Source organism: Geotrypetes seraphini, chromosome 17 (genome assembly GCF_902459505.1).
Source record: "Geotrypetes seraphini chromosome 17, aGeoSer1.1, whole genome shotgun sequence".
NCBI lineage: Eukaryota > Metazoa > Chordata > Amphibia > Gymnophiona > Dermophiidae > Geotrypetes > Geotrypetes seraphini.
In genome coordinates this window covers 38,763,101-38,781,366 of record NC_047100.1, presented here as the reverse complement: position 1 = coordinate 38,781,366, position 18,266 = coordinate 38,763,101, and the positions used below count along the sequence as shown (strand labels likewise).

Genomic DNA, 18,266 nt, shown 5'->3' with positions numbered 1-18,266 from the left:
TTTATAAAACCAGTTTTACATACCTACAGGTTTTTCTACTGCTCTGTCCCCTAGAGCACATGTTGCATTGTAGATGGAGACTTCAGCTTTGGCTTAAGGTTATGAATAAAGCAAATGAGGTATCAATAATCTCTTGCATGATACACCCCATTTCCAACTCTCAGGAAAAAAGTACCAACGAGAGCACTCACGTTTGCTGTTGGTTCAGCTGAGAAAATGGCCACTTTGGTAACCCTACTCTGACATCATCAATATGCACCAAGGTGGGACATGCACTGCAAAAATGGTTTGATGTGATTTTTGAACACCCTAGCTGCTGGGCACAAGGCATCAGCTGAACTTAAGCTGTTGAGCCACAATAACTTGCTTCTATATGTTGCAACTGTTAGCTACCTGTTCACAAAAAAGTGGAATTGAACTTACCACCTGAGGAACATATAAAGCAACTAAGAGCTGCTTGCATATCCACATCAGAATCTGAGCTCTGCTTTGTCTCTTTTTTGAATATCTCATGCTTCTTGTAGGCTCACTACCACTTCCTTATCCACCAATAAATTTGTGTGGCTCAATAGCTTAAGGCAGGGGTAGGGAACTCTGGTCCAGTTGGGTTTTCAGGATTTCCCCAATGAATATGCATGAGATCTGTGTGCATGCACTGCTTTCAATGCATATTCATTGGGGAAATCCTGAAAACCCGACTGGAATACGGCTCTTGAGGACCGGAGTTCCCTATCCCTGCTTTAAGCTATTGAGCCACACCCCTGGCTTAAGGCAGGGGTGTCAAAGTCCCTCCTGGAGGGCCACAATCCAGTCGGGTTTTTAGGATTTCCCCAATGAATATGCATGAGATCTATTAGCATACAATGAAAGCAGTGCATGCAAATAGATCTTATGCATATTCATTTGGGAAATCCTGAAAACCCGACTGGATTGCGGCCCTCCAGGAGGGACTTTGACACCCCTGGCTTAAGGCATCGATGTGTTCAGCTGATGCCTTGTGCCCAGCAGGTAGGGTGTTCAAAACCTCATCAAACCATTTTTGCGGTGCCTGTCCCTCCTGGGTGCATATTGATGATGTTGCGATGATGTCAGAGTAGAGCGACCCAAAATGGCCATTTTCTTTGCTGACCAACAGCAAACGTGAGTGTTCTCTTTGTTTTCTTTATTTCCTGAGAGTTGGAAATGGGGTGTATCAAAGAATTAAAAAGAAAAAAAGTTGTGAAAAACATATGTATATCTAGAAATGCTGAATTAATTGAGAGTCACACAATTTAGGACCTTAAACAAGATATGTTGAGGGGGGGGGGGGATGTATTCTGCTTGAGCTGGTGTGAAACATGGCTGGTCAATACTGAAGGTACCTTTTAGGATAAGGCCCTCCGTTAGTAGTGCAGAGACTTGAGCCAGAGACTGAAGAGATTTAAAAAGGCTTTTATTAAGCAAGCATATATGCTGGACTTCTGGGCAGAACTGGCTGCATAAACAGAAGACCCTGAGAATTTCAAACACAAAGATTATATAGGGTCCTAACCAGTCCGAACCAGTTCTAACCAGCTCTGACCAAAAGGTAACAGCAGAGAGAAAAACAAAACCATAAATCCATCCTATAATCTATACATCAATGGCTAGCTAACATCTACATTCCTTTGCCTCCTGGCTGTACCAGGCACTAAGACAGATACATAGAACAGGCCTGCATGCATACGTGATTTCTCAGAGCAATAAAGTGGAGTCACAAGTTGTTCTTTATACTAATTATGACCCACTGATCTAAAATAAAGTTTTCTTCATCTACACCGTGACCCGGCTATGTCAGCTAGCTAGGGATCCTTCATTCCCAACTTTTCTTCTGTAGGCTAGCTGACTAGCTGGGTTATGGGAGGTCAGGGCCATCTGTATCAGAGGTGGGGACTGGGTGATAGGAGGAAAGGGCCAGGACTAGGGCGGTGGTACTTTTGTCAATCGTAGTCCTAATAGTACGGTTAAGGGTTTTCAATAAACATGGTAACAGGCAAGGAAGAACACAAAATATGACAGAGAATACCAGGAAAATTATGGTGAGGGCTTTAAAGAGTCCCGGTTTGGAGGCCCAATCAGTCAGTGAGTTGAGTCCAAACATATCAGCAGAAAAACCCTTCCAAGTCTGGACAGGAACGTGAGCTAATCTGGTAATTTTATCTATGACCTCTTCAACCACAAATCCTTCATCATCTAGTTGTAGACAGCAGTTGGAGAGATTGAATTTGCCACATACCCCTCCTTCAGCAGCCAATAGATAGTCTAAGGCCAGTCGGTTCTGATAGATGGCGGTACGCATCATAGTGTTCGCTTTGGCCAGGGCTCCCAGGGCCCTAGCTGTTTCATTGGTGATAACTTCTAAAACCGCCTGCAGTCGTATGAGGCGGTTAAGCATGTAGATTGGGGTCCGGTACCCAAACATACCATCATCAGCCCAAGTAGCAGGACCGTAGACAGCAATGATGCGCTCCGGGGGCCAAGTGTCATCCCATTTACCGATTTCCAAACTTCTTTCAGGACGGGCCCGTTGATCGAATACTGGGACAGCCAGATGTTCTCCTTCGGATAACGGGAGGAGGAAGAAGGCTGGTTTGATAGTGCCCAGAACACAAGTGCCAGTCCAATTTGAGGGTAGAGTGGGGTATGCCGTTTTCCCACAGATCCAGTAGTATCCTTCCGGTGCAGCCCAAGGGGCAGAAGCAGGCAGGTTGAGGTAGACATTTAATGTGGTAGCATTGCCAGTAGTATTCCATCGTCTGGGTATTTTTAACTTAGGATCTCCGGTCCAATAAGTCCAACCGGGCTGAGAGGTGCTGTTTTTAGTCCATAAGGATTGGCACTGCAGGTGTCCAACACGAGTGGTAAAGGATGGTCCGAGACGCTGTATGCAGTGTTTTGCCAGAATGGAGTTTTTCAGGGGCCAGCTGGGTGCCCCCGCAGACATAACAGTTTGTCAGATTTAAGGTGGCTCCTATGGCTTCAGCGAACTGTATGAAAAGGTTGCGGGTGGTGGCAGAGGGCACAAAGTCTTGTTGGTCTAGTTTCATATGTTCATAAAAGTCTGGGAACACAATGCTGTGTTGTTCAGGGGTCCGATGTCTCTCAACGAGTTTGATGTGTAAGACAGTACCAGGGTCTGTGCCCTTACCGTATATCTGTAGGCCCACAAGATAGCGAGCTTTCCGGAAGCTATCGTCGAGGTTCCATTTAAACGGCTGTAGAATAGTGAAGTTAAGTGGGTTACAGTTCTGGAGGCCACAGTCAGAGGTAGTCACCCCTTTGGATAATATGGCTCAGGTGGTAGGCAGTCGGGTCATACCCCAAGTAGCCCAGGATACACATTTCCAGTAGTTACAGTAGTAGTGTTCGGAAGACCCTTCACAGTGGGACGGCTTCTGTCCCGCCAGGCACATGTATTTATCATTGTGCATATATTCCCTCCTCCATGCCAGGGCACCACAACGTCCAAGGAAGGTGGGGTTTTGGTCCATGGCATGGCAAGCATCAAAGAGGACTGAGGCCGGGACATAGGGATTAGTGACCAGGGTTTGTTGAATCAGGGGGCCCTGATCCCAGACTGACCTGACCTCTATCCAAGTATCCCTATTAGTTGCTTTGGGGTCAAAACAGATCTGTGAGTCTCCATTATTACATATAGAATATTCAACCTTGTTATATATACATACAGGGGTCACTAGTTGACCCTTACACTCATAATTAGTTTGAAATCTAATAACATTTTCCGTTTTGCCCCCATTGTCCACTAGTGCCACACAAGGGGCACACCCAGGCGTGGGAGGGGTAGGGGACATGGACAATGTTGGCAAGACGTAAATCACAAGCAGTAAATATACAACAGAGTTCATATTAAATATCTTGTCAGATCTCCGGATCAGACGTGCGTGATTACTCTTCCAGAGTGTGGGGCAGCCGCGTGATTTTCAGTTGAAGGTCAGTAGGCCCTTTTTCACAAATATACTCAGCAGCGGGCTTCACACGGCTGTAGTGAATCCAAGACTCGTGGCGGGACAATTTGACAGCTGTGGGAGAAGCAAGTAAGACAGTGAAAGGCCCTGTCCAAAGGGGTTTCAGCGGTTCTTTCTTCCATACTTTCAGCCACACTTGATCCCCAGGTTTGTAGAGGTGAACAGGGGTTGTAATTGGTAGCGGGGCTCTAGAAATGACCCAGTTCTGTAATTTCATAATGGTCTTTCCTAGCTGCTTTATCTCTGCGTCTGTGATAGCGTTCCCTATCTGTTCAAGAGACTCAGGGTCTGGGCTGACTATCGGCGGGGGTCGGCCATACATGAGCTCAAATGGGGACAACCGATTGCGTTTACCTGGGGTACAGCGGATGCGAAATAGAACAGAAGGAATCAGTTTGGGCCATGGCAGGCGGCTTTCCTCTGCCGCTTTTCCGAGGAGGGTTTTAATAGTTCTGTTGATGCGTTCAACTTGGCCAGAGCTCTGGGGGTGATAGGCCGCATGTAATTTCCAGGTGATTTGCAGAGCCCGAGAGACAGCTTGTGTGACTTGTGATATGTAGGCGGGGCCATTATCGCTGCCAATCACTAGGGGCAGGCCATAGCGAGGGATGATGTCATGGAGTAAAGCCTTTACTATTTCCCTACTTTTCTCTGTGCGCACTGGGTAGGCCTCTGGCCACCCAGTGTGGGAATCAATGAAAACCAGGAGGTAACGGAACCCATGGGAGGGGGGCAAGTGGGTAAAATCAGTAGAGAGGACTTGCATGGGGTGTGAACCGATAGGCTGGTGACCAGGAACGGGGGATCTGACAGAAGAGGGGTTGTGTCGGAGGCAAATGACACAGCGGAGCAGGACATGGGAGATGAGTTGAGAGAGATTCGGGATATAGAAATTCTGTCGGAGAAGAGTGCGGAGAGCTGGGTTACCGGCATGAGAAAAATTGTGTGCACGTTGGACAACAGTGAGGGCCAGGAGTTGAGGGACGTACAGGAGGGGGGTGGATGTGTGAGAGGAAGGTATAGTAATCCATCCAGATGGGAGGGTACAATGGCCAGATTGCTGCACGGCCCACTTGCGCTCGGGGTCAGTGTACTGGGGGGAAAGGGAATGAAGGAAAGGTTGAGGGGAGGAAAGGGATAACAGAAGAGGGGGTGTGGGCGGACCTTGGAGGGCCGCCTGGCGAGCCGAGCGGTCAGCCAAGGCATTACCGCGGCTGATGAAATCACGGAGGCGACGGTGGGCCCGGCAGTGCATGATAGAAACTTTGGAGGGTAGCAAGATAGCATCCAAAAGGTCCAGGATGAGTTGGTGGTGTTGGATAGGGGATCCAGAGGAGGTGAGGAAGGAACGCTGGCGCCAGAGGACAGCGTGGGCGTGAACAGCTAGAAAGGCAATTTAGATAGGAAAAAAAACAAAAATGCAAAAAGGGAGAGAAAAATCTCCAAAAATGGCCAATGGTATAGTTGGTTTCCCCGGGGTACACCACAAACCAAACAGATAGACAACACAAAGATTACAGGGCATAAACAAACATAGAAAACACAAAAGGCGTGGAACTTTTCTTCCAGCTGGCAAGGATTCAGAGCTGAACTTAGATCTGCAGAGAAATGCACAGTGATACAAAAACAAACATCCATCATAGCACGAATCATAATTGGGTGCACACAGTGGCAAAGTAAAGTGTGATATAGCACATGGCATAATAATCACATAATCATAAAAGGCATCTAATTGGTTACTGGAACGTCCGAAAGAGAAAACGTAAGAATGTGATCACTCTGGCTTGGTGCCCTGCCAATTACATTCATAAGGCAGACAGGGACGCAACTGCTAGGGTGTGCTTCAATCTTGAAAGATAAGCAAAACTTACTAGGTAAAGTAAGATACAGTGTACAATGTTAAATATAGAGGTATTCTGAAGTATGGCAATGTCAATTCAAAGGAAAAAAAAAGAAACATGTTAAATGTTAAGTGCAAGGTCATTTCAAGGTTACTGAAAGCAGAACATTGTCCTCCTTCTCTGGGTAGAAAAAGACTCATTGTAACAGGTCCAGAACAGCTCTGTATGTATGACTGCGAAGGAAAAGAAGAGACATTTTAACGTGACACCACCCCTGAGGTCACTTAGCCATGTTCCCTGCAGGCAGACCTGGAACTCTTGTCTGCCATCTGGGTCCCACTACACTCTGAGGAGTGGGCACTGCTGCAGACTAGATGTAGCTACTTTAGTCTGCACTGTCCTTACATAATAACTACCCCCTTCCTCTGGAGTTTGAGCTACCAAGTTTATTTGAAAGGTATTTCTGTTTCCAATTGTATTTAGAATCTGATTGATAATAACACTTTATACAAACATGCATGGGAAGAAAGAATTCATAAAGAACACCAGGATAAAGACACAATACGGGAAAGCAAGGGAGACTGGTAGCACAAAAGAAGTAATCTCAATCCATCCGTTATCAATAAAACTCATTCATAAAGGAAAAAAAAAAGAGTTGACCACATTACACCGCTATTGATTAAGTCCCATTGGCTACCTATTAGCCAACGAATTACTTTTAAGATATTATTCTTGGTTTTTAAAGTTCTAGCTTTCAATGAGCCTCAATTCATGTCTAGAATGATCATTCCTTATTATGCCCCTCGTTCTCTACGATCATCATCACAAGACTTATGAACTGTCCCTTCCTTAAAAATTGTGGGTACAAGAAGAAATGACATGTTTTCTGTTACAGCGCCACAAACGTGGAATGCACTGCTACTGTACATCAGAAAAGAAAAAGATCTTATCTCTTTTATAAAACTCTTAAAAACTTTGTTATTTAACTTTGTACTTGTGTCTTAAAATTGTTTGTCCTCTAAAATGTGTTTTTTTTTTTTTTTTTTTTTTTTAATTGTTCAGCGCTTAGAATGTTTGTATAGGCGATTCATCAAATAATAATAAAACTTGAAACTTGAACTTGAATTATCAAGCCCATGTTTAGCAAATATTTCAATTTTCAGAAAAATATGGATACTTAACCTCTATCATTGTTAGTCTTGTACTTTAAATCCCCCAACACTGGGATACAAAGGCAGGGATGTGCCCAACACAAACCCCACATGTCTGACAAACGGTTGCTTTTTTTTTTTCTTTTTTTTTTTTTATTACCAGCAGACACACTTTGACAACTGCGAGAACACGTAAACTATCTGGCTCAACTTTCTTTAAATTACTCACTGTCTGTAACAAATCCACTGCACGCAACATATATCTAAAATCACAGTCCTTATTCTCGTTCATCAGTGCGAACTCACATTCTTAATTCTGTCTTGATCCACATGCATTTTACCCTGTTAAGCAACTTACACTATCCTGTCTGCAACTTTCAGCAAAACAATCATGCTGGCTTGCTTTACCAACCTTTCCCAGGTTTCCAACCTAAATGCTATTTCCATCTCCCTGGGTAATTTCTCAACATCACCAATTTCTTGTTCTCTGTGTCTTGTCAGGTGTCCCCAGAGCTTTTGTTTTATTAATTTGACAAGTATGACAAAAAGTTGATTAAATTCCAAATACTAAGCCTCGGACAACAATAAAAATAAGGGTGAAGAAAACAGTAAAGAATTACAAAATTACAAAAAAACCTCTACAAACCCAGAATTAAACGTATAAGAAACAATGAAAGAAAAAAAAGAACTTCAAGGAGGAAAGGAAAGAGGACATAGATGGGGGTGTTTGTTTTGTTGCTTTGAATTGATCTAAATGGTGCTCAACCATAAGATGAGGAGAGTTAATCCAGTCCAAGCATGACTGTGTAAAAGCCTGAACCAATTCAGAACTAATGAGCATACCTTAGTTTATTTATCATAGGCAAAATACATTGCAATCCCTAAAGCCAAACACTAGTGTTTGTTGTTTTTAGTGAGGGTAGACTTTGCCATCTTAGGGTCACCATAATCGCCAGAAAAGGCGGTTGTAAAATGTTTAAGCATGATCTGAAGGGGCTCGATGGTGTTCTGACCCATATTATACAATCTATATATGCACCCAACAAAAGTTCCAATTTCCAGAAACCAGAATCCTATATACCTCTCTGTGCTTCACAACAGATTAAGAAGTTACTAGACAGAAGAGATAGAGACAGGATAGAGAAGGAATCAACTTCTCACTTACCAAGACAGATCCGGTACCGGCACAACAAAACCAGGAGCCAGAAATCTCCACCGATTTGTTCCTTCTCGAGGTGCAATCCGTTGTCTTCGACGAGAAACCGTTCCTGGTCAACCACCAGGTTAATGCCGGCTATTACGGGTCTCGTAGGAGGCAAGGTTTGAAATCCTCCGAGGGAGACGATCGTGCCAAACAGGCTCAAGTCTGTAGATCAAGTCCCTGTTCGGCTGCGCCAAATGAAGGTACCTTTTAGGATAAGGCCCTCCGTTAGTAGTGCAGAGACTTGAGCCAGAGACTGAAGAGATTTAAAAAGGCTTTTATTAAGCAAGCATATATGCTGGACTTCTGGGCAGAACTGGCTGCATAAACAGAAGACCCTGAGAATTTCAAACACAAAGATTATATAGGGTCCTAACCAGTCCGAACCAGTTCTAACCAGCTCTGACCAAAAGGTAACAGCAGAGAGAAAAACAAAACCATAAATCCATCCTATAATCTATACATCAATGGCTAGCTAACATCTACATTCCTTTGCCTCCTGGCTGTACCAGGCACTAAGACAGATACATAGAACAGGCCTGCATGCATACGTGATTTCTCAGAGCAATAAAGTGGAGTCACAAGTTGTTCTTTATACTAATTATGACCCACTGATCTAAAATAAAGTTTTCTTCATCTACACCGTGACCCGGCTATGTCAGCTAGCTAGGGATCCTTCAAATACATTTTAGAAGTGTCCCCAAAAGTTGACTACCAGGCTTCACCATGTCTCTGGCCAGGGGTGAAATAGTTAATAGTGCAAGTTGGAACCCCTAACACTACGTCCTCTCTTGATTTTGCACAGTGGAGGAAGAAAAGTGCATCTCTTTCCACATATATAGTGTTGTACTACATGCAATGGTTTCCATTACATATGGCTATGGTTTGTAGGTAGCAATGTTCTTCTGAGTGTCACAGAGGTATTGTGTCAGTAAAATATTTCTGGGTAGTAATCTGTTGTCAGACAGTGGGGCTTTCTAAAATCTGTATGAGCTACAGAGCTAACTGAAGGCTGTGTTTTGAAATGTGTGCCAACATTGTGGATTAGCAAAGGTTTGGACAGTCTTTATATGTGTGTGGCTGAATATCCACAGCTTCTAACTAGCCCAACTACTTCATTGAGAGGTGGAGTGCAAGCTGCAATGTGTACCAAGGGTGGGGTGACAGCAAAAGCTAGAACGATGCTATAAAACTAAGGTGTATGGGGACTGACTCAATAAGATCTCAATATATGTACTGCATATTTTGGAGAAAAGGTGAGTGAGGGGAGATGTGATACTTACATGGCATAAATGTGCATGAGGTGGGTCTTTCATTTGAAAGGAAGCTCTGAAATGAGAACATAAGAATTGCCTTACTGGGTCAGGCCAGTGGTCCAGCAAGGCCAGTAGCCCGTTCTCACGGTGGCCAATGCCAAAACCCAAAGAATAGCAACATTACATGATACCCATCCAGTAGAGGCTTCCCCATGTTGTAATAACAGACTATGGACTTTTCCTCCAGGAATTTGTCCAAACCTTTCTTAAAACAAGCTCGGGAGTTATCTAAGTAAATACTTTTTATTTATTTATAGAAGGAGTGTTAGATGCACGGAACACTCTCCCAGAAGAGGTAGTGGAGACAGAGATTGTCTGAATTCAAGAAAACCTGGGATCTCTTAGGGAGACGAAAAGATAATGTTACTGCAGATGGGCAGACTGGATGGGCCATTTGGCCTTTATCTGTCAGCATGTTTCTAGGGGGGTGGACAGCTGGCTCACTGCGTCCAGAACCAACCTACTCTGCTGCTTTCCCAAACCAGCAGCAGTAAACTTTCCATTCAGCATGAACCCTCCTGCATGTCTCTATGTCTGCTGATTCACCCACCCTCTGGCGTCATTTTCTTGTTCCACCACAGCACAACCGGTAACGGCAGGGAAGTGCAGAAAGATTCCACGGGGCTGCATTTAAGTTTACAGATGCTGCTGCTTGAGAAGTATACAGCAGTGGTGGGGAGGCGAGTAGGCAGGGTAATGGGGAGAAGGAAGAAAGATGGGGGCAGATGCTGGATGGACAGAGGAGAAGATGCTGGCTGTAAGGGGTGGAGATGATATATGATGGAAGGAGGGGAGAAGTAAAAAAAGCTCACCTTCTGAATGGGGGAAGAGGATACAGTTTAGTGAAATAATAGAGGGGGTGAGGGAAAGAGATGGTAAGCTGTGGGTAGACTTAGTGAAAAGAGAGTCATTGAGGGCTAAATACGAAGAAAATGTCATCTAGACAGACAGATGTAGAAAATAAATAGAGACGGAAGTTGAGAGAGGTGCCAGACCAATCCCTAGGACATCGACCCTTGCAGGAGGGGTAGGGATTCTGTAGATGCAAGGTAGTAACCAAACTCAAGTAATATGCAATATGTTGAAACACTGATGATATGGCTACTTACTGCTGCCCACTGTGCACCCATGTAGAAATGCTGCAGACAACTAGGTTTGAAGTTAAGATGGCAGAGGTTTGATGATGTAAACTTGCAAAGTCCATGAGGTATCTCAGGGACAGCCTCTCCCCCTTCCCTGATCCCAAAGATGGCTACATGCGATTACAGCAGTGATACGCACACACACAAGTTTTTTCTCAGTGGAAATAAAGGTTTATTGACATTTTTTCAAAAATACCAGTCCATTCAAAACATAACAAAGACTTACACACAAAAAACCCAAGTGCATTCTAATCACTCCAGTCCACAAATTGCAGAGAACATGCTGGCCCACCCTTTGCTCAGCTCGAGTCCCAAGTGCGTACACTGCATAAATTGCAGAGTACATACAGAGTACACCCGTCACTCAGCTCCAGACTCCAAAGCACTTGCAGATCCCCCCCTTCCAAACAGTTACCATTAGCTGACAGCCAACATAACTCTCTCTCCCCCTCCCCCAACTCTCTCTCCCCCTCCCCAACTTGCTGTTTCATAAGTCCAAAACAAATAAACAGCTGACACACCATCCTCAGCCCCTGCTCATTTCCCCTCCCAATATCTAACCCAGCCCACCTACTATTCCACCCTTGCCTACCCCTAGTTTGACCTCTACACCACCCAAACCCCATGGCCCAGTATCTCTGTATCTAGGGCTACCATATAATGAGGGGTAAATCCCTGGACATATGGGGCTGCCCTGTTAAACCTGCAGTTGCCACCCCATTCTGCACGGATGAGCTGCAGCATCATCTGCAGAACCTAGAGCATGTGCAGATGTGTATGACGTTGTCTGCACATGTTCAGAGGCCCTCAAGATGCAACTAGAGCTTGTCGGGGCTTTCCAAAACCCTGAGAAAGTGTTGGGTTTTGGAAAGTCTGTCCATGAACTCACAGTCCTCTAAAAAGAAGACATGCCCAGGTTTCCCTGGATGACTGGTAGCTCTATCTCAGGGGTGGGCAAAGAGGGCCGCAATCCAGTGGGGTTTTCAGGATTTCCCCAATGAATATGCATGAGATCTATTTGCATGCACTGGAGTCCCACCCCCTCTCCCTCCCCCCTGTTGTTTCACAGAGGGGGTCCCAGCTCCCCTTCCTTCCTTTCCCCCTTCAACTTTGGGATACATAATTGATCAGGACTGGGCATGTGGTCAATTTGGTATCTGGAACCTGGATCTGCAATCACACCACCGTGAGGTAGAGTTGGTGGCTTGATCACCAGGGGGTGATCCCGGGCAATGAGTTGGCTGAGCAGGTCTGTAAGCACGATCTGCATGCGCTCATGAGATTGCCGGGTGGCAACTAGCTCCACGACCAGATCAGCGAGATGCTTATTGATAACATCCACCTTACTGGCGAAACATCCAGAGCCTTACTTACACCTGTCGTGGCTGCTCGGAGCACCGCAACCTCTTCCCTGAGCTGTACTTGGTCCTGGTAGATGGTGTTGGCTACATTTACCAGGCAATGGATATCCAGTTCAAGGGGGCCAGGATGTTGCAGTGGTGCTCGTTGTTCAACTACCTCATCACCTTCAACACCCCCTGGTTATCCTCCTCCTGCTCCACCTCTACCTACCTCCTCCTCCTCCTCTCTCACTCCCCCCCTACTGCTGCCCTGATGGGATACATACGTTGGGGAGGTTTGGCTTGTGGATGGGCTTGGTAAGATGAGCCTTGTTGTCTTTCTTCATCCACATCCACCTCCTCCTTCCCCTCCCCTACAACTCTGGCAGCAATAACTGGAGGGCCAGAAGCACCATGTTGACCTATAAGAAGAGAGAAAACAAGACAGGTTGACATAGTCTAATGCAGACATGGGCTTTTTTTCTAAGGTCATGGGTTGGTTTTTTTTTGTATTTAAGACCTTCATATTAGCATAGCATCCAAGTAGTAGTGCTAGATACATGGTAGAGAAATATATCTAGAGGACAGAGGGTAGCAGGAAAATAGGACAAATCCAATTAAATATCAAATATCAATGGGAAAGGGTTGGAGAGAAAAAAGAAGTGATTGCAGAGATTGTCTATTTAACAATTTTGCAAGGATTATCTATTGGGGTTCATGTTAGGGTTACCTTATGGCTTCAGAAAAAGGAGGACGGATTGAGACATTCGGTGCTTTCAATGGTATTAAACCCTCCTTGTTTCCATAGCTTTCAATCAAAGTCAAACCCAGATGTCTCAATCCATCCTCCTTTTTCTGGAGCCATATGGTAACCCTAGCTCATGTTAGCATACACAGGCTCTAGAAGCATAAATGTGAACAGCATGTGTTATGGTTTGGTGTTTTTGTTCCAAATGTTAATATAAAACTGTATCACTTCTAGGATAAGGATAACAACACATGAGAAGTGCTATATGATTACATAGCAATTGAAGTCTACATTTCAAGGCAGACCCAACACATTCATAGTGTGGTCTTACCTGGGCGTCTGAGTGAGGTATCCATGCCTCCTACAGCCGGTGTTACTGGGCCAACTATGGCTAGTAACTTTCTCTCAAGGGCAGTCAGATGTAGGTCGCCACCAGGACCCTTTGCAGCAATGAGTTCTGCCTTTCTGCGGACCTGCCCCCGTGTTAGCCGCCACCGTTTCTTTAGGGCCTCGACCTCACGGTGCTGGTGGTGGACTGCATTGATCTGATTGCAGATCCGGCGCCAGATAGCAAGCTGCCCCTGCGCTCCAATTCTATCAGCTTGCCTCCCATAGAGGGCATCATAGTTAGTCCCAACTTTGGTAACAAGGATCCTAGTTTCGCCTGGCAAGAAATTTTGCTGCCTTTTAGGACCCATGTTACCAAAGTAGGAAGCAGTTACAGTGCTCTGTATTTAAAGGGTGTTTGGCGGGAATCTGCACTCACATCGGCGCCGTAACGTCAGCGCCGATAACTGCGCCGCAGGTATAAAACCTGTTAGATTTTGGTCATTTTTTTGCTGGTGTTTCTGCTGGTCATTCTTTTGTGCTGGTCTTTGTTTTGTGCTGGTCGTTTTAGGGGTGTGTGGTGATGGCTGACCTCTTTGTGTTGCTTCTGTATGTGCAGGCTCATAGGCTGAGAGGAATAGGCCAGGGCCAAGCCCAGGAGCGGAGACAAGTCCGAAGGCTAGCCAGAAGACATGCGCCCAGGGTCAACTTCCTAGACATGACAGATAAGCAGTATATAGGTTTCTATTGCTTTAATAAGGAGACCATAGTTCATCTGTGTGAACAGGTGCAGGAAGAGCTGGAACCCATGACTTTCAGGGGACAGGCCATTCCCGTTCATGTTCGTGTCACCACAGCCCTAGCGTTCTTGGCCACAGGAACGTTCCAGAGACCTCTGGGCGCTGCAGCTGGCATCAGCCAACCATCTGTTGCCGTATAATTGCCAGCTTTCTGGATGTGTTTTTCAGACACATCTCCACCTATCTCCACTTTCCTGTTAATGCGGCAGAGCAGCAGCAGACAATGCTAGGCTTTTATGATCTATCCCAATTCCCCTCAGTTATTGGAGTGGCACACCTGCATATAATGAGAGTGTGTTCTGTAACCGGCCCAATTATCATTCCATGAATATGCAGGTGGTCTGCAATGCTGATATGGAGATCACAGATGCGTGTACTAACTTCCTAGGGTCGTGCCATGATGCCTACGTTCTGACACACTCCGGAATCTATCAGCGATTCCAGAGGCAAGAGATTCAAGGGGTAAGTACCATATTACTACTCCAAAGAAAGTTTTTGACCATTAACCACATTTCTCTCCTTTTAGCACAGGCCTGTGACGCAACACACACCTTTGGAACCTGACAACTTGCAAGATGCATGTTCCTTTTCTTACATGTTTATGTGTCCTCTCTTGTCCTGAATGCAGATGATGGGGCTTATCCACTTAAGAGAATGGCTGATGAAGCCCATCATGCATGCCCAGAGGCCAGAGCAGCTCCTTTACAATAGGGCACATAACACCAGCCGCAATAGCATTGGACGGACAATTGGACTCCGAAAATCAAGGTTCCGATGTCTGCATCAGTCAGGGGTCAATTGCTACAGCCCGGAAAAGGTCTGCAAAATCTTTGCAGCATGTTGTATAATTTGGCAAGAAGACGGAGGATGCCAGAGCCAGCAAAAGATATGGATGATGTAGAACCACACCAGGAGGCCCGAGATAATCTCATTCAGAGGCATTTCTTGTGATTCTGGTAAGAACTGTCATATTCCTGTGCACTCTAACATTATTCCCCAAGCATGTTTCTCTCTGTTGTCACTGCCCCAGTGTGCACTTCTATCACTCCCTGTGTGACATATGTCCTACCTGTTCCTACTTAACTGCCTTTCAGCTATACCACCTATGTCCATTTCTCAATTCCCATAACCCTCCTGACTCCCACTTGTTATGCCCCCTGTAGTAGCAGTGTGTGTGTGTGTGTAGGTTTCAGTGTTTTTGGTTGTGGCTGTGTACCTGTCTTCTCCTTCCACACATAGGCAGTGGAACTTTTTTTGTTTGGGTGGGGGGGGGCAAAAGCTCCACCCTAGACCTGGCCCCAGACCTGTCCAAGCTCCTCCCCAGACCACACCCCCATAATAGTACTAACTGTAAATGCCATTTCTTCCATTCATTTTTCATATACACAATGGTAACCACAAAATTAAACTACACAAAGTGCACTCTTTTTCCCCTGCCCTCCACTGCACAGCATTTCTTCCTCTCTCTTCCACCCCGATGTGCAACGTCTTCCTTCTTTTCTCTCTCTCATTCCCTCCCTTGCTGCAAAGGGAATGGGGAAAGAGAGAGAGAGAGAGAGAGGGATTCAGGGTGCCTCTCTCCTACTCCATCTACTGTCACATTCAGTATTTCTCCCTCTTATAATAATAATAATAATAATAACTTTATTTTATATACTGCAGTACCACAAACATCTTATCCCCCCCAAGAATGTGTGCAGCATCTTTTGCTCCTGCCCACCATCCCCATGTCCAACATTTCTGTTTCTATCGCCCCTCTCCAGCTCCATGCCACATCTCTTCCTCCATTCCCTCCACCACCATGTCCAACATTCCTCCCTCTTGTATCCATTGCCATCTGTCCCACTGTTTTCTCTCCACTACCATTTCTCTCTATCTCTCATTCCTATCCCATCACTGTGTCCAATAATTCTCCTTTTTCTTCCTTTCCCTATGTACACCATCTCTTTCCCTCACACCCATGCTTTACAATTCTCTCTATTCCCTCCCCCACCTCAGCATCTCTTTCCCCCATCCTATGTCCTAACTTCATGCATCCTCCCAAAGAGTGTGTACCTGTGTTCTGGCTGGCTCTAAAACATGCAAGTAGGTCTCCACTAGAGAATGACACGGTGGTTGTTACCCACAAAAAAAACAGTCACCGCGAGTACGGGGACAAGGCTTTTCACCGCCCCATGGAGCGGTGAATGGTCTTGTCTCCGCAGTTAAAGGAATGAGCATGTGCAGTGAACGAGCGCGCGGTCCGGCTGCCCAGTCTCTCCTGCCGGCCATCCAGCTGTGCATCTCCCTCCCTTTCCCTCTCTTCGTGGCGATTTCTATAAGGCTATGCATTGTATTGCAGCCGGAGCCTTGAAGTCACATTGTGTGTGGTTGCTGGAAAAGTCTCCTCTGATGCAACTTCCTGTCTTAACTGCACAAGTCTGACAGTTCCTGCAGGAAGAGGGCAAATTTTATCATCCAAGGTAGGTTAGGGGGCACTGCTGTGAAAGGGCATCCAGGTTTTATCTCCCTGTATTACTAGCATGAAACATATACTTATGGATCTGGGGGTGTGAGGCTCGCTAGTTGAACCTCCTGGCCAGCCTCTCCCAGGCTCTTCTGTAACATAAAAGGACATAAAACTTGGATTTCTATACTGCTATACTGAGATGTACATGCATTACTCATTCATACAGTTAGAATAGAAAACATTTCTTCACATCTGCAATGAACATATAATTGCAAGTAGTTTAATACTTTACATGTATTTTAAATAGGGCCTTCTGTGGCCTCGTACCACAAAATCATGATGTTTACGATAAATAAAGAGGCTGACCAGGAGTCTAGAGACAGCCAGGGAGAAGTTGGCTTGCCTTCTCCCAAACATCATGGCTAGAAATGATGGTTCCGTGCAGACGACTTCATGACGTTGTACGTCATCCTGTGCCGATCCGGGTGCCGAACCGGGTGCGATTCAACAAACCGCGTTCAATAAGAGAGCGCTTTCTTATTTTCAAAGAACGATTTTATAAATGGCGCTTACTAATTGACTACGATTCTATACAAGGTGCTTTGATTTTCAGCGCTATATAATTAGCTCAGCACAATTCACGACTAACATGGCACTGTGCTCAGAATCACCTTCAGTGGCGCCTAACACGGTGTCTAACATTTAGCCGCACCTTAGAGAATTGGGGCTTAAGTGACTTGCCCAGGGTCACAAGGAGCAGTGCGGGGTTTTGAGTACCTGAATGTAAACTGCTTAGGTATAAATATATATTTAAAAAAACCACATACTGGAAAAGTATATCCTCAGATTTTTTTCTCCCTCTCTTTTGGCATCTTTGTCTTCTCTCCCATGTCTTCCCTCTTCTTATCTTTTCCATGGACTTTTGATCATTTTCCATCTCTCTTCCCCATGGATCTCTGATCTTTTCTCTCTTCCTTGCAACTCAGGACTCTGGTGACAGCAGTAGACAGACCATTTGTGTTTAAGGACACTGCAGTGAGCACACAGTTCAATGTCTGCACACTGCCTGCTGCAAATATTAACATTTCTGTATGCAGTGAGAGGGAGAAGGTTGGGGGCATAGGAAAGGGACTGGAGGTGAACAATAGACACGCAGAGATCTTTTTGTTTTATTTCTTTGTGAAGGGGCATTGTCAATATGTCTGAATACTTTGTAAGAGTGAGACCAGTTTTTGAAAAAGTCTTTTCGGACTTTGGGTTTTCTGAAGCAGCTCCAGCAAAACATAAGAACATAAGAAATGCCTCTGCTGGGTCAGACCCGAGGTCCATCGTGCCCAGCAGTCCGCTCACGCGGTGGCCCAGCAGGTCCAGGACCTGTGCAGTAATCTTCTATCTATACCCCTCTATCCTCTTTTCCAGTAGGAATTTGTCTAATATAAGAACATAAGAAATGCCTCTGCTGAACCCAGGAGCAGCTGACTAGATAAGTGCAATAAATCTCAGTGTGTAATGCTTTAAAACAATGATTATTATTTTGGTAACTTTTTTAATGTGCTATGATTGAGAGAAGTTCATGAGACATATAGAGGGGCATAATCAAAACATCTCTAAGTCTGATTTGGACGTATGGCGCTAGACGCCCAAAGTCGGCAATGGGAAAATGCCCATTTTTGAAAGGCAAATCAACATATGTCTAGAATATTTCCCCCCAAAAAAATCATCTAGACGTCCAGGCCATTGGGTTGCCCAGACCGCCAGGACGTCTTATCTTTATACAACATTTTTGACCAAAATTAGCTTCATCTTTCAAGAAATCTTTTATTTTTCCTGTAATTCCATTGTGGAATGCCCTTCCTGTTGAAATTCAGATATAAATTAATTAATTTAATTTCATAAATTTAAATCTTGGTTATGAAATTCTGGGCTCCTTTTTCAAAACTGTGGTAG

At 45.1% G+C, this 18,266-nt stretch overlaps 1 protein-coding gene and 1 long non-coding RNA gene across 2 annotated transcripts in view; one reads left to right on the top strand and one right to left on the bottom strand.

Moving 5' to 3' along the window:
- Window positions 1–192, bottom strand: part of LOC117351156 — a 58,163-nt gene extending 57,971 nt beyond the window's left edge. The window contains exon 1 of the long non-coding RNA XR_004537343.1: window positions 24–192. This is a non-coding gene — a long non-coding RNA (uncharacterized LOC117351156). The remainder of the gene's footprint in view (window positions 1–23) is intronic.
- Window positions 193–14,804: 14,612 nt separating this feature from the next.
- The window catches only part of POC1A (POC1 centriolar protein A), a 185,282-nt gene continuing 181,820 nt past the window's right edge, over window positions 14,805–18,266 (top strand). Inside the window, exon 1 of the mRNA XM_033926272.1 lies at window positions 14,805–14,826. The gene's annotated coding sequence lies outside the window, so the exon portion shown is untranslated. The remainder of the gene's footprint in view (window positions 14,827–18,266) is intronic.